Here is a 16119-nt window from a genome sequence, read left to right as displayed (position 1 = left end):
GTGAGCAGATTTTGGCGGCTCAATCTGGTGCTCCCTCTGGGAGACCCAACGGCAGATGTTTTGTGTCTGAGGAGTTGCGCACTCGGTTGTTGCGAACCTACCATAACTCCAAGACCGCGGGGCATCCTGGAAAGAATCAGCTGTCCTGGGCTGTTTCACGTCTGTTCTGGTGGCCTTCCCTACGTTCCGACATCGCCGCATATGTAGCGGCATGCTCCGTTTGTGCCCAGAGTAAGTCCCCTCGGCACCTTCCGTTGGGCCTTCTGCAACCCATAGCCACCGGGGAGCGCCCATGGTCACACCTGGGGATGGATTTCATTGTGGACCTCCCTGCATCCCGAGGCCATACGGTCATTCTCATGATTGTGGATCGGTTTTCCAAAATGTGCCACTGTGTTCCTCTCAAGAAGTTACCCTCTGCACAAGAGTTGGCCACGATTTTTGCCAGGGAGGTCTTCCGGTTGCACGGTTTGCCCAAGGAGATTGTGTCGGATCGGGGGAGTCAGTTTGTGTCCAGGTTCTGGCGCGCCTTTTGTTCCCAGTTGGGGATTCATCTCTCCTTCTCCTCGGCCTACCACCCTCAGTCCAATGGGGCCGCAGAACGATCCAATCAGGCCTTGGAGCAATTCCTTCGTTGCTATGTCTCCGATCACCAAGACAATTGGGTTGACCTCCTGCCTTGGGCTGAGTTTGCCAGGAACACGGCGGTGAACTCTTCCTCTGGGATGTCTCCCTTCATGGCCAATTATGGGTTCCAACCTGCCGTGTTACCGGAGGTATTCTCTCCCCAGGATATTCCGGCTGTGGAGGATCACCTTTCCGTCCTACGTGCTTCTTGGGTACTGATCCAGAAGTCCCTTGAGGTCTCTGCGCAGCGCCAGAGACTCCAGGCTGATCGCAGACGAGCGCCTGCTCCTTCCTACCAGGTCGGAGACCGTGTATGGTTGTCCACCCGCAACCTTAACCTTCGAGTGCCCACTCCCAAGCTGGCGCCTCGCTTTGTTGGTCCCTTCCGAGTGCTTCGCAGGGTAAACCCGGTAGCCTATGCCCTTGCGCTTCCTCCTGGCATGCGGATCTCCAACGTGTTTCATGTCTCCCTGTTGAAGCCACTGGTGTGTAATCGTTTCACTTCCTCGGTTCCTCGGCCTCGTCCGGTCCAAGTGGGTAATCGTGAGGAGTATGAGGTGAGCAATATCCTGGACTCACGCCTGGTCCGCGGTCGGGTGCAGTTTTTGGTCCATTGGCGTGGTTATGGTCCAGAGGAGCGTTCCTGGGTTCCCTCCGCAGATGTCCATGCTCCTGCCTTGCTCCGAGCCTTCCACGCACGCTTCCCTCAGAAACCGTTCTTTACTCCGCGGAGGAGGGGCCCTTGAGGGGGAGGTACTGTCATGGTCTTACCTTCTTGCTGTTCTCCTTCGTTTGACATGTGCTGGCGGCCATCTTGGTTTCTGGGTTCCTTGTAGCCTCCCACCCTGCGGCTCCTCCTTCCCACTGGGAGGAGCTGGATGCCTAGCTCATATATATAGGAGGTCTGTGGCTTCAGTTCCTTGCTTGGTCCTCCTGTGTTCACATGCTTCTAGACTGCTGCTGCTTCTGGTTCCTGATCCTGGTTTCGTCCGACTACCCTGCTGGTTCCTGATCCTGGCTTCGTCTGACTACCCTTCTGGTTCCTGACCTCTGGCTTCGCAAAGACTCTGCTTCGGTTTCGCCATCCGTTTGGACTTTTGCTTTACAGCTTTATTTTCAATAAAGCCTTCTTATTTTCACTTATCTCTTGTTGTACGTCTGGTTCATGGTTCCGTGACACCAGGATCCCTCTTCCCAGCCTGAATCATCTACCTCAGTGCTGGTTGACAAGCAAGCAGCCACCTCCGGATCTCCAGATCTCCAGGAAGCCATTCCCTGCGAGCAGAACTGTGAGTGTTTAATCCAAAGACCAGGAGAAGCCAAATACCTCCTTCAGCTAGTCAGGCCCAAAGCAAGTAGACTACAGACAGAGCAGAAGATAGATACCTGCCAGTTCTACTAGGCATATGACAAGAAGCAGAATAGATATAGATTCCTGCCACATATTGCCAATACCTGCTGGGACCAAAAAAGGACTATTGCTGTATACTTGTATGCATTTAAGCTGCCACTCAGTAAAGACAAGTTGGATTATATCTCAAGTCTGGATCTCATTTACTCCTGCTAACCACACTCAATTTATTGCATGTGAGCCAGGATACAGGAGTCCAGCTGTACTACAGGTAGGAGACACCGTTGACATTACAATACCTACTATACAGAGACATTATCCCCCTCTGGCATTCCTCACCTGGTACGTGAGCTCATAACATCTTAAAGGGCCCTGCTACAGTACCTGCGCAAGCTGCAATTGGCGTCACAAACTAAAAACCATTAATATTGCGCCAGTGTGCATCTGTCCCAATCCGGCTTACTGCAGTCGTTCCTGTCCCAAAGTACCTAGAGAAGAGCAGTATTTGTGGAAAAAGGTATATCGCAGGCCTAAATCAGTATTTGGTGGAAGCTGGTATATCAAACCCCTTAATCAGTATTTTGTGGAAGCAGGTATATTGCAACCCTCAATCTGTATTTTGTTGAAGCAGGTATATCAAACCCCTAATCAGTATTTTGCGGAAGCAGGTATATAGAACCTCTTAGTCAATATTTGGTGGAAGCAGGTATATCGCAACCCTCAATCTGTATTTTGTTGAAGCAGGTATATCAAACCCCTTAATCAGTATTTTGCGGAAGCAGGTATATCGCAGGCCTCAATCAATATTTGGTGAAAGCAGGTATATCAATCCCCTTAATTAGTATTTTGTGGAAGCAGGTGTATCGCATGCCTCAATCAATATTTGATGGAAGCAGGTATTTCAATCCCTTAATCAGTATTTTGTGGAAGCAGGTATATAGAACACCTTAATCAATATTTGGTGGAAGCAGGTATATCGCAACCCTCAATCAGTATTTTGTGGAAGCAGGTATATTGCACCCCTCAATCAGTTTTTTGTAGAAACAGGTATATAAAAACCCTTAATCAGTATTTTGTGGAAGCAGGTATATCGCACTCCTCAATCAGTATTTTGTGGAAGCAGGTATATCGCACCCCTCAATCTGTATTTTGTGGAAGCAGGTATATAGAACCCCTTAATCAATATTTGGTGGAAGCAGGTATGTCCCACTTCTCAATCAGTATTTTGTGGAAGCAGCTTTATCGCAGGCCTCAATAAGTATTTGGTGGAAGCAGGTATATCAAACGCCTTAATCAGTATTTTGTGGAAGCAGGTATATTGCACCCCTCAATCTGTTTTATTGGGGGCAACAGGTATATCACACCCATTGCAAATAGTTGTTCCAATAGCTCTTGTCCCTCTATAGTCCTGCGGTATCGCAGCAGAACCACACACAACTGCTGCACAATACAAATGCACTATATGCTTTCTATGTTAGAAAGTATATTATAGGTATATCACACCCCTCAGTATATCAGACCTATCGATAGCACACAAATACCAGTCCTTAAAATGACTTTTGTGGCCCTATTAGATAGCGTTTGATGTCCCTAACAGTCTATCCCTGCTCCACACAGCAACCTCTCCCTACACTGGCAAAGCACAGAATGTAAAATGGCTGCCAGATCGGGTTCTGTTATAGGGTGGGGGTGTGTCCATGTGCTGAAACATCTCAATTGGCTGTCCTGTCCCACTTGATGGATGTGCCATTGGTCAAAATTCGGCGCAAAGAAAAAGAATATGGCGCATGCGAACATCGCCATATGTTTGCATGTTCGGCGAATCGCGAACACACAAAGTTCGCCACAAAACGACCGCTGGGCGATCTGCAAGGCCATCTCTACTGTTCAACACAAGAAAAAGCAGCTCCAGGCATGGGGGAGCTAACCTATTATATGTGCAGGATCTAGGCTGTCATCTGGTGATAGATGACAGCTGTCCAGGGCTGTTCGGCCTGCTTTTAACTAAGTAATATAGTGTGCCCTTTCACTTGCAGCCAGGGGAGCAAGCACGGCACAGGTAAGATGTGGGCGTGATTACAGCCCTGCCTATGCCATCAATCAAGTAAAGTGTGACTGCTCGAGAATGAACTGAAAGTGCACAGCTAAAGATCCACGCTGGGCTCAAATTGCAAGGTGAGACAACCCGTTTAACCTCTTCAGGACACATGACGTACCGGTACGTCATGTATAGTTCCGATCACCACCTCCCGGCGGGCGGTGATCGGAACCCGGTGCCTGCTCAAATCATTGAGCAGGCACCTTGGCTAAATGCGCCGGGGGGTCCTGTGACCCCCCATGTCGGCGATCGCAGCAAACCGCAGGTCAATTCAGACCTGCGGTTTGCTGCGTTTCCGGGTTATTCGGGTCTCTGGAATGAGAGGACGGCTGGGCGGGCGGGTCATTCAAATTATTGCAGCGCTCCTCCTCCTTTTGTGTCCGGGAGACGAGGAGAGAGGAGCGCTGCACAAGGATCCAGAGCTGCACCGATCTCCAGCCAGCACCCCAGCACCCCCATCTGTGCCCCAGCACCCCCCAGGTATTTAGGGAAAGGTTAGGGAAAGGTTGGGTTAGGCAGGGATATTCAGGGAAAGTTAGTGAGAGAAAAAAACAAAAAACAAATTTTTGTTGCATCACCCTAAATCGGGTGTCTGGGGTCCACAGCACAGCTGTGTGACCCTGGACCCACCAGGGGTGATGCAGCTTGCCCCCCTCCCCCCCTCAACTTTTTTTGGGGTGCAAGCAGTTTCTTTTTTTGTGCGTACGCTGACTGTGGCCAGCACTCTTAGCGTCCGGACACTGTTAGCGCATTGCACACCCCACCGCTGATCAACTTCGGACGGTTGATCAGCGATTTTAATTTTAATTTTTTTTTGTCATCCGCGTCCTCCTCATCATCTAGCGATGATGATGAGCCCCCAAGGCAGTGGAGACGCCACCAGGCGGAGCAAGGGGACCGCTATGTTAGGGACCCTGTGGCCCACCCTATTACGAGCAGCTCTGGGGCTCGTACTAGTTTTCCGGCCCACCAGTTAAATCCACCGGAGCCCCCTGCCGGTAAACTTGTATGGTGTACCCCAGAGCGACTTGAGCCTGTGATTCCTGATTTTGTAGGCCATCCAGGAATCCAGATTTCCACAGTGGGTTTCACTGAATATGACTATTTTAGTCTTTTTTTCAGTGACCACTTTGTAAATCTGATGGTGGAGCAGACGAACCAGTACGCTCAACAGTTCGTTGCTCAACACCTGGGCTCCTTTTTGGCTAGGCCTGGTGGCTGGACGCCGGTCAGTGCAGCCGAAATGAGGACATTTTGGGGCCTCGTGCTGCATATGGGCCTAGTCAAGAAACCTAATGTCAGGCATTACTGGAGTGGGGACGTCCTCTACCAGACCCCACTTTTCAGTACAGCCATGACACGATCCCGGTTTAAGGCCATCTGGAAATGCCTGCATTATTCAGATAATGCAGCATGTCCCCCCCCTAGGTGATCATGCCTATGATCACCTGTACAAAATCAGGCCGGTCATCGATCACTTTGGGGCCAAATTTGCGGTTGATGAGTCTCTCATTGTGTTCAATGGGAGACTCATTTTCCACCTGTATGTTCCCTCTAAGCCGGCGAGGTATGGCGTTAAGCTGTACAAACTTTGTGAGAGTACCTCAGGGTACACTTACAAGTTTCGTGTGTACGAGGGGCAAGATTCCCGTATTCAACCCCCAGAATGTCCCCCCACTCTGGTTGTTAGCGGGAAACTTGTGTGGGACCTTATGCACCCACTGCTAGATAAGGGTTACCACCTGTACGTGGATAACTTTTATACTAGTATCCCCTTGTTCCAGTCCCTCGCCGCCAGATCCACGTCCGCTTGTGGGACCGTGCGGAAAAATCAACGCGGCCTCCCTGCCCACCCCCTCCAGGTTCCTATCCCCAGGGGTTAGACCCATGCCCTTACCACTGGAAACCTGTTGCTGGTCAGATATAAGGACAAGAGGGATGTCCTTGTATTGTCCACAATTCATGGTAATGGCATCACCCCTGTCCCTGCTACTGCGGCAACGGTCCTTAAGCCCGATTGTATCGTTGACTACAATCGGTATATAGGAGGAGTTCTCTCTGATCAAGTCCTCAAGCCATATAACGCCATGCGCAAAACCCGCGCATGGTACAAAAAAGTTGCGGTCTACTTGGTGCAGGTTGCCTTGTACAACTCTTTTGTGCTGTCCCAGAGCGCTGGCAACACAGGGACATTCCTTCAGTTCTATGAGGCAGTCCTCAAGGACCTGATCTTTTCTGACCGGGAAAGAGCAGGCCGGAGTACCTCAGGAACTGGAGGCGCCTGGATCGTTCCTTGCCAACACTTTCCAGGTGTGGTCCCCCATATTGGAAAGAAGGGACAGACCCAAAAAAGGTGCAGAGTGTGTCACAGGAAGGGGATAAGGAAGGACACCACTACTCAGTGTGACACGTGCCCCGATCATCCGGGCCTCTGCATTATTGGTTGCTTCAGGGAGTACCACACTTCCATGGAGTACTAAATTTATATCCCAATTTAGCCACTGACAATCGGATAAAAAACTGGTTCTCAGACTTGAGACACTAAAGTTAAAAAAAAAAATGTCTAAAATATTATTTAGTAAAAAAAAAAAAAAGTAGACATATTAGGTATCGCCGCGTCAGTAAGAATCTGCTTTATAAAAATACCCCCCCAACCCCTCAGAGGAACACGGTCAAAAAAATAAAATAAAAACGGTGCAAAAAAAAGTTTTTTTTTGTCACCTTACAACACAAAAATTGTAATAGCAAGCGATCAAAAAGTCATATGCCCCCCAAAATAGTGCCAATAAAACCATCCTCTCATCCCGCAGAAAATGAGCCCCTTCCTAAGATAATCGGCTAAAAACTAAAAATAAAATGACTCTTAGACTATGGAGATACTAAAATGTTTTTTTTTTGTTTATAAAAAGATAATATAGTGTAAAACATGAATAAATAAATAAAAAGTAGACATATTAGTTATCGCCGCGTCCGAAAGAATCTGTTCTATAAAAATACCCCCCCCCAACCCCTCAGATGAACAAGGTAAAAAAAAAAAAAAAAGGTGCAAAAAAATATATTTTTTTGTCACCTTACATCACTAAAATTGTAATAGCAAGCGATCAAAAAGTCATATTCCCCCCAAAATAGTGCCAATAAAACCGTCCTCTCATTCCGCCAAAAATTAGCCCCTACATAAGATAATCGGCTAAAAAATAAAAATAAATTACTCTTAGACTAGATACAAAGACTCCAGCCAAGTCGTATTTAGTGCAATTTGTTTTATTTGCGTATCAATGGTGGTTGCCTTCATCAGACTGCAGCAAAAAATAAAAATTATAGGTATAATATAAATCAGAGTGCCGTATAACATGACAGCGGATACATAGCATAAGTCTCTATGTGCGTCATACTTCTACAAACATATATTTTATAAGAAAGTAGTGGATTCACAGATCCAAATTTTTAAGGAATAAAGAAAGAAAAAAGAAAAGCAATCAGGTAAAATAAAATAATAGTATCAATGCATATTTTCAAATGCTGAAGTTCAAGGCTGAAAGAGCCTCTCGTGGTAAGGACACAGTCAGGTGCCGCCATCTCTCAATCAAAGAAGGGAGGGCTGTGTTGTGGGGTTAAGGAAATCTTAGACTATGGAGATACTAAAATGTTTTTTTTTCTTTATAAAAAGATAATATAGTGTGAAGCATTAATAAATAAATAAATAAAAAAAAATATTAGGTATCGCCGCGTCCGTAAGAATCTGCTCTATAAAAATACCCCCCCTAACCCCTCAGACGCAGAAGGAAAGGAATGCCGTATGGTTTCTGGAAGGCAGATTTTGATGGCCTTTTTTTTGGCACTATGTCCCATTCGAAGCCCCCCTGATGCACCCCTGGAGTAAAAACTCCATAAAAGCGACCCCATCTAAAAAACTAGACCCCTCAAGGTATTCAAAACTGATTTTACAAACGTTGTTAACCCTTTAGGTGTTCCACAAGAGTTATTGGCAAATGGAGATGAAATTTCAAAATTTATATTTCTGGTAACCTTGCCTCACAAAAATGTAATATAGATAAACCAAAAATCATATGTATTTTAAAAATAGTTCCAAAAAAACTGCCACCTTATCCCGTAGTTTCCAAAATGGGGTCACTTTTATGGAGTTTCTACTCTAGGGGTGCATTACGGGGGCTTCAAATGGGACATGGTGTAAATAAACCAGTCCAGCAAAATCTGCCTTCCAAAAAAAATACGGCGCACCTTTCCCTCTACGCCCTACTGTGTGCCCGTACAGTAGTTTACGGCCACATATGGGGTGTTTCTGCAAACTACAGATTCGGGGCAATAAATACAGCATTTTGTTTGGCTGTTAACCCTTGCTTTGTTACTGGAAAAAATTGATTAAAATGAAATTTGAGAATTTAAATTTTTTGGCAAATTTTCCATCTTCATTTGCCAATAACTCTTGTGCAACACCTAAAGGTTTAACAAAGTTTGTAAAATCAGTTTTGAATACCTTGAGGGGTGTAGTTTCTCAAATGGGGTCACTTTTATGGATTTTCTACTCTAGGGGTGCATCAGGGGGGCTTCAAATGGGACATGGTGTAAATAAACCAGTCCAGCAAAATCTGCCTTCCAAAAACCACACGGCGCACCTTTCCCTCTACTCCCTACTGTGTGCCCGTACAGTAGTTTACGGCCACATATGGGGTGTTTCTGCAAACTACAGAATAGGGGCAATAAATATAGCATTTTGTTTGTCTGTTAACCCTTGCTTTGAAACTGGAAAAAAATGATTAAAATGGAAAATTTGCCAAAAAATCTAAATTCTGAAATTTTATCTCCATTTGCCATTAACTCTTGTAACATCCCCAAAATTTAAAATATAATTCCAAAATTGATCCAAACATGAAGTAGACATATGGGAAATGAAAAGTAATAACTATTTTTGGAGGTATTACTATGTATTATAGAAGTAGAGAAATTGAAATTTTTGGTAAATTTGGTATTTTTTTTATGAATAAAAATGAAAATGTTTTTCCATTTTACCAGTGTCATGAAGTACAATATGTGACGAAAAAACAGTCTCAGAATCGCCTGGATAAGTCAAAGCGTTTTAAAGTTATCACCACTTAAAGTAACTCTGGTCAGATTTGCAAAAAATTGCCTGGTCCTTAACCGCCTCACGTCCGCCCATAGGATATAAACGTCCTATGGGTGGACGTCTATTTCTGACAGCACGTTTTAAAACGTCCTGTCAGAAATAGCAGCTGCACGCTAATCGTGCAGCTGCTGATCGGGTTGCCCGCTGTCAGTGACAGCAGGGCAACCCTAAGACAAGGCAGGGACAGTGCCCAGGTGTCCCTGCCTTCACGATCGCTGCAGACACAGCGCTCACCGAGCGCTGTGTCTGCAGAGCAGGAAGCGCTGTGCGCTTCCTGTTCCGGCCCGGCGGTCATGTGACCGCCGTGACCGGAGTGTGCAGGGGCTGTGTGAGGTCTCTCAGAGACCTCGATCAGCCCTGCTGTGAGGCTGTACAGCGCTGGATTGCTGCTGTACAGCCTCTATAGGGGTGCATTTGTCCTTTAACTGGGGCTACTATGTCAGCCTCAGTTACAGGAGAAATCAACTGTGAAAAAAAAAAGAAAAAGTGAAGTAAATGTCCCCCAGAGGTCTTGTATGACCTTATGGGGGACGAAAAGTGTAAAAAAAAATAAAAAAAATAAAGGGTTGAAAAAATAAAATAAAATAAAGTTTCACATGTAAAAAAAAAAAAGTTCCCAAGTTAGGAATAAAAAAAAAAATTAAAAATAGAAAAAATTAAATAAAATAGACATATTTAGTATTGCCGCGTCCGTAAAAACCAGCTCTATAAAAATATCACATGATCTAACCCCTCGGATGAACACCGTAAAAAATAAATAAAAAAAACTGTGTCAAAACAAGCAATTTTTGTCACCTTGCATCACAAAAGGTGCAATACCAAGTGATCAAAAACGCGTATGTCCCACAAAATGGTACCAATAAAACCGTCACCTCATCCCGCAAAAAATGAGCCCCTACATAAGAAAATCTCTCAAAAAATAAAAAAAACTATTGCTCTTAGAACATGGAGACACTAAAACATCATTTTTTTGGTTTCAAAAATGCTATTATTGTGTTAAAGTGAAACAAATAAAAAAAGTATACATATTAGGTATTGCCGCGTCCGTAAAAACCAGCTCTATAAAAATATCACATGACCTAACCCCTCGGGTGAACACCGTAATAAAAAAAAAAAAAAAACTGTGTCAAAACAATCAATTTTTGTCACCTTGCATCACAAAAGGTGCAACACCAAGTGATCAAAAACGCGTATGTCCCACAAAATGGTACCAATAAAACCGTCACCTCATCCCGCAAAAAATGAGCCCCTACATAAGAAAATCTCTCAAAAAATAAAAAAAATATAGCTCTCAGAACATGGACACATTAAAACATAATTTTTTGGTTTCAAAAATGCTATTATTGTGTAAAACTTTAATAAATGAGAAAAAGTATACATATTAGGTATCGCCACGTCCGTAACAATCTGCTCTATAAAAATGTCACTTGACTGAACCCCTAAGGTGAACGCTGTAAAAATAAATAAATAGAAACTGTGCTAAAACAACCAATTTTTTGGTCACCTTGCCCCATAAAGTGTTATAATGAATGATCAAAAAATCATATGTACCCAAAAATAGTACTAATAAAACTGGCACCTTATCCCCTAGTTTCCAAAATGGGGTCAATTCTTGGGAGTTTCTACTGTAAGGGTGCATCAGGGGGCTTCAAATGGGACATGGCGTCTAAAAACCATGTGGAGTTCCTTTCCTTCTGCGCTCTGCCGTGTGCCCATACAGCAGTTTACGACCACATGTGGGGTGTTTCTGTAAACCGCAGAATCTGGGTAATAAATATTGAGTTTTGTTTGGCTGTTAACCATCGATGTGTTAGAGAAAAAAATTGATTAAAATGGAAAATCTGCCAAAAAAGTGAAATTTAAAAATTTGATCTCCATTTTCCTTTAATTCTTGTGGAACGCCTAAAGGGTTAACAAAGTTTGTAAAATCGGTTTTGAATACCTTGAGGGGTGTAGTTTCTACAATGGGGTCATTTATGGGGGTATCCACTATGTAGGCCCCACAAAGTGACTTCAGACCTGAACTGGTCCTTATAAAGTGGGTTTTGGCAATTTTCTTAAAAATTTGAAGAATTGCTTCTAAACTTCTAAGCCTTCTAACGTCCTAAAAAAATAAAATGACATTTCCAAAATGATGCCAACATAAAGTAGACATATGGGGAATGTTAAACAATAAATATTTTATGAGGTATCACTTTCTGTTTTAAAAGCAGAGAAATTGAAATTTAGAAAATTGGGAATTTTTCAAATTTTTGGGTAAATTTGGGATTTTTTCATAAATAAAGGTGAAATATTTTGACTCAAATTTATGACTATCATGAAGTACAATGTGTCACGAGAAAACAATCTCTGAATGACTTGTATAAATAAAGGCGTTCCAAAGTTATTACCACATAAAGTGAGATATGTCAGTTTTGCAAAATTTGGCCTGGTCAGGAAGGGGGCAAAGGGCCCAGATGGGAAGTGGATAAGGTGAAATAAGGTTGTGTCCTAAAGGGGTTAAGCCAAGCTTGCTGGTGTAGCTCTTTGGGATTATCTCCAATTATTCTCCCCAGTGCTGGCAGACAAAACAACTGACATTTGCAAGATCTGCAGGATAAAAATAAGCCATTGGCATTCAAACATAGGCACCATGGTTGAATAGGACCATCACCAGATCCAGTGGGAAAATAGAATTGGCTGCCAGCAATCTGAACACCTACTCCAGGTCTTCTTTGTGGCAGCCCGGCCACAGCGAAAACCAGTGCAGTGTCATTGCCATCATCAGTTAGTACTTCTCCAAGTCAGACTCCTCCTCCTCTGCTCCATTGTCAGTCATTGATAACGGAATGTGTAGCCAGGAAAGATCTACACACATCCAGCAATCCGATGGTGTGCACGCTTAATTCCCACCTGCCATACCACTTAGTGGATTCAGATGTCTTTGGGGAACTGATAGCGTTGCACTCAGTATTAATGGAAGACACCTAGCCACCATTATTTCTCCAAGAAAGCTATCCTCGTCCTTTACTCTCACATGATGGAGAACGTGGGCCGCTCCTTGCAATTGTTGCTGTGCAGCAAAGTACATGCCACCATGGACAGTTAGGGCAGCTGTTCTGGCCAGGGACAGTACATGTTTTTCATGGCCTAGTGGGTTAATTTCTTGCACAGCAGTAGCAACAGAGCAGCACAACAAGAAGGCCAGGTCCTGCTGACACCTCACCATTTGTTTCAGTCTGGTTCCTACACCAGGTGCTTATCCGCCTCCTCCACGTCCTCCTCAATGGATATCCCCAACAGGGTCACAGCATTACTTACACTCCTCCTCCCTCCTATCAAATGTGTAAACTGAAGTGTTGCAATGCAGTCTTAAAAAATATGAGTAGTGTTGATCGAGCATGCTCGGCTGAACACTAGTTCGGCTCGAGCATCACGATGCTCGGCACATGGCAGTACTCGGCAGAGTACTGCATGTGCTTGAGCGTCATGCTCGAGTCTGCTCCCCGCACGTTTCTTGGCTGCTACGCAGCCAGGAATCATGCGGGTGAGTACTGCCACTCACTGTAATGCTGTAGCCATGTTGGTTACTGGACTTACAGTGATCGGCTGGCCGAAATGCGTCATCGGGTGCTATAAAGCAACCAATGACACGTAGTTCTGCTCAGTGTTAGTCAGGGAGAGCTGTGCTGTAGAAGGGACAGATAGTGTAGGGAATTGATTCAATTGAATTTTATTTTTTTGTTAGGCAGGGTTGGTGTTAGAGACCCAAAAGTCCTTTTAAGGACTATTTTTGTATCTGGCAGCAATATATATTTTCAGCGCAACCTGCGCTAAATTGCGTGCAATTGTTTGGCCGCTGCATTATCGTTGCGACATTACCTGCGCTACATCTCCAGTATAACGTTAGCGCATCCGAAATATCAGTGACATTCAGTGTAATTTTTTTGCTGCTAGTAGGCAGCGACATTACCTGTGCTACAGCTCCTGTATAACGTTTGCCCATTCTAAATATCAGTGGCATTCAGTGTAATTATTTCATTGCTGGTGACAGCGACATTACCTGCGCTACATCTCCAGTATAACATAAGCGCATCCGAAATATCAGTGACATTCAGTGTAATTTTTTTGCCGCTGGTGTGTCACGGCTGTATGTGAGCAACAAGAGCATACACAGTTAATAGAGCTACTGACCGGACCCAAACTAGGGAGGATAAAGGGTGACCCCTGTCAGACCCTCAAAGCTCTCCCTATGCTGCTAAAGCACATGCCCGGATCCAAATGGTGGAACGGGGCATGCCCACGTACCTAAGACTGATGACCACTGTAACCCCTACAATAGTGGAAGGGGCACGGCCACCGGTGCCCTGCTCAGTATATGGAGGGAACCGTGGCCGCCTCAGATCCAGTCAGAAAATAAACAGGTACACAACAATGTCTGCACACTTAGCTGAAGGAGCTGCAGCAGCAGAGAAGACGGATCCAAAGACAGCTGGCAATATCCGGAGTGCTTGCTGCAGCAGAACACAGGTCCAGTGAAATGATAGCTAACAAGTGAAGATACTCAAGCAAGAGCTACAACTCAAATGAGAAATATAATCCACACCCTAGAAAGGAGGAGGGGTGATTTAAAGGCAGGGAAATCAAATGCAGGAGGAACAGCTGGGAGGACTCCTCCAAGCTCTAGTAGTGACATCATCACAGGGGTGGAGAAACAGAGCTGTTAGAACGTCTCAAAGGTCTGGTAGTGACAGTACCCCCGCCTCTACGGGTGGACTCCGGACACCCAGGACCCACCTTCTCAGGATGAGCCCTATGAAATGCCCTGATGAGGCGAGTGGCTTTAATGTCCGACACCGGAACCCACATCCTCTCCTCAGGACAATAACCCTTCCAATGAACGAGGTACTGAAGAGAACCGCGGACAATGCGAGAGTCCACAATTCTGGAAACCTCAAACTCCAGATTGCCATCAACCAAAATCGGAGGAGGAGGCAAAGAGGAGGGTACCGTGGGCTGGACATATGGTTTTAAGAGAGATCTGTGAAATACATTATGTATCTTCCAAACCCGTGGAAGATCAAGACGGAAGGCAACAGGATTAATGACTGACAAGATTTTATAAGGCCCAATAAACTTGGGACCCAATTTCCAGGAGGGAACCTTCAGTTTAAAATTTCTTGTAGACAACAACACCAGATCACCCACATTCAGGTCCGGACCAGGCACACGTCTCTTATCAGCCACACGCTTATACTTCTCACTCATCTTTCTAAGATTACTCTGAATCTTTTGCCAAATGGTAGACAAAGACGAGGAAAATCTCTCCTCCTCGGGTAAACCAGAAAGAGCCCCTCCCGAGAATGTCCCAAACTGCGGATGGAACCCATATGCACCAAAGAATGGTGACTTATCAGAAGATTCCTGATGACGGTTGTTCAGAGCAAACTCAGCAAGAGGGAGAAATAAACACCAATCCTCCTGGTTCTCTGCCACAAAACAGCACAAATATGTCTCCAGATTCTGATTGAGGCGCTCAGTCTGACCAATTCGACTGCGGGTGAAAAGCAGAAGAGAAGGACAGCCGAACCCCCAGGCGAGAACAGAAAGCCTTCCAGAACCTGGACACAAACTGCGTGCCTCTATCGGAAACAATATCAGAGGGAATGCCGTGCAATTTAACAATATGGTCGACAAAAGCTTGCGCCAACGTTTTAGCATTGGGTAAACCAGGGAAAGGTACGAAATAAGCCATCTTGCTAAAACGGTCCACCACCACCAGGATCACCGACTTCCCTGAGGAACGAGGAAGATCCGTGATAAAGTCCATGGACAGGTGTGTCCAAGGACGGGAAGGTATGGGTAACGGGAGAAGGGAACCTGAAGGCCGTGAATGAGGGACCTTAGCGCGAGCGCACGTCTCACAAGCAGCCACAAAACCCTCCACCGACTTACGAAGAGCCGGCCACCAAAATCTCCGAGCAATGAGATCTACCGTGGCTCTACTCCCGGGGTGACCAGCAAGAACAGTATCATGATGCTCCTTGAAGAGTTTGTGACGTAGCTCAGGAGGCACAAACAACTTCCCAGAAGGACAACGGGCAGGTGCCTCAGTCTGGGCAGCCTGGACCTCGGCCTCCAAATCGGAATATAGAGCAGAAGCAACTACCCCCTCCGCCAAAATGGGACCCGGGTCCTCGGAGTTTCCTCCTCCCGGAAAACAGCGAGAGAGAGCATCAGCCTTCACATTTTTGATCCCAGGGCGGAATGTAACGACAAAATTGAATCTGGAGAAGAACAGAAACCATCTGGCCTGTCTCGGATTCATACGCCTGGCCGACTCCAAGTATGCCAGATTCTTATGGTCAGTAAAAACGGTGATAGGGTGCCTGGCCCCCTCCTACCAATGGCGCCATTCCTCGAAAGCCAACTTGATGGCCAACAACTCCCTATCTCCCACATCATAGTTTCTCTCTGCCGGGGAGAGTTTTTTAGAGAAAAAGGCACAGGGTCGCCATTTGGCAGGATAAGGGCCCTGGGACAAAACCGCACCCACACCCACCTCGGGAGCATCCACCTCAACAATAAAAGGTAAGGAAACATCGGGATGCACCAAGACGGGAGCAGACGCAAAACTCTCTTTAATCTTAGAAAAAGCTGCAAGCGCCTCCTCGGACCAAGAGGAAAAATCCGCCCCATTTTTTGTCATGTCAGTAAGGGGTTTGACAACAGAGGAATAATTCAAAATGAACTTTCTGTAATAGTTCGCAAAACCCAGAAAGCGCATCAATGCCTTCTGATTCTCAGGAAGCTCCCACTGAAGTACAGCACGGACCTTCTCCGGATCCATGCGAAAACCAGAGGCAGAGAGGAGAAAACCCAGAAATTGAATCTCCGATACCATAAAAAGACATTTCTCCA

This window comes from Bufo bufo, chromosome 10 (genome assembly GCF_905171765.1).
Source record: "Bufo bufo chromosome 10, aBufBuf1.1, whole genome shotgun sequence".
NCBI classification, from domain to species: Eukaryota; Metazoa; Chordata; class Amphibia; order Anura; family Bufonidae; genus Bufo; species Bufo bufo.
Note: the sequence above shows the minus strand (reverse complement) of the source record.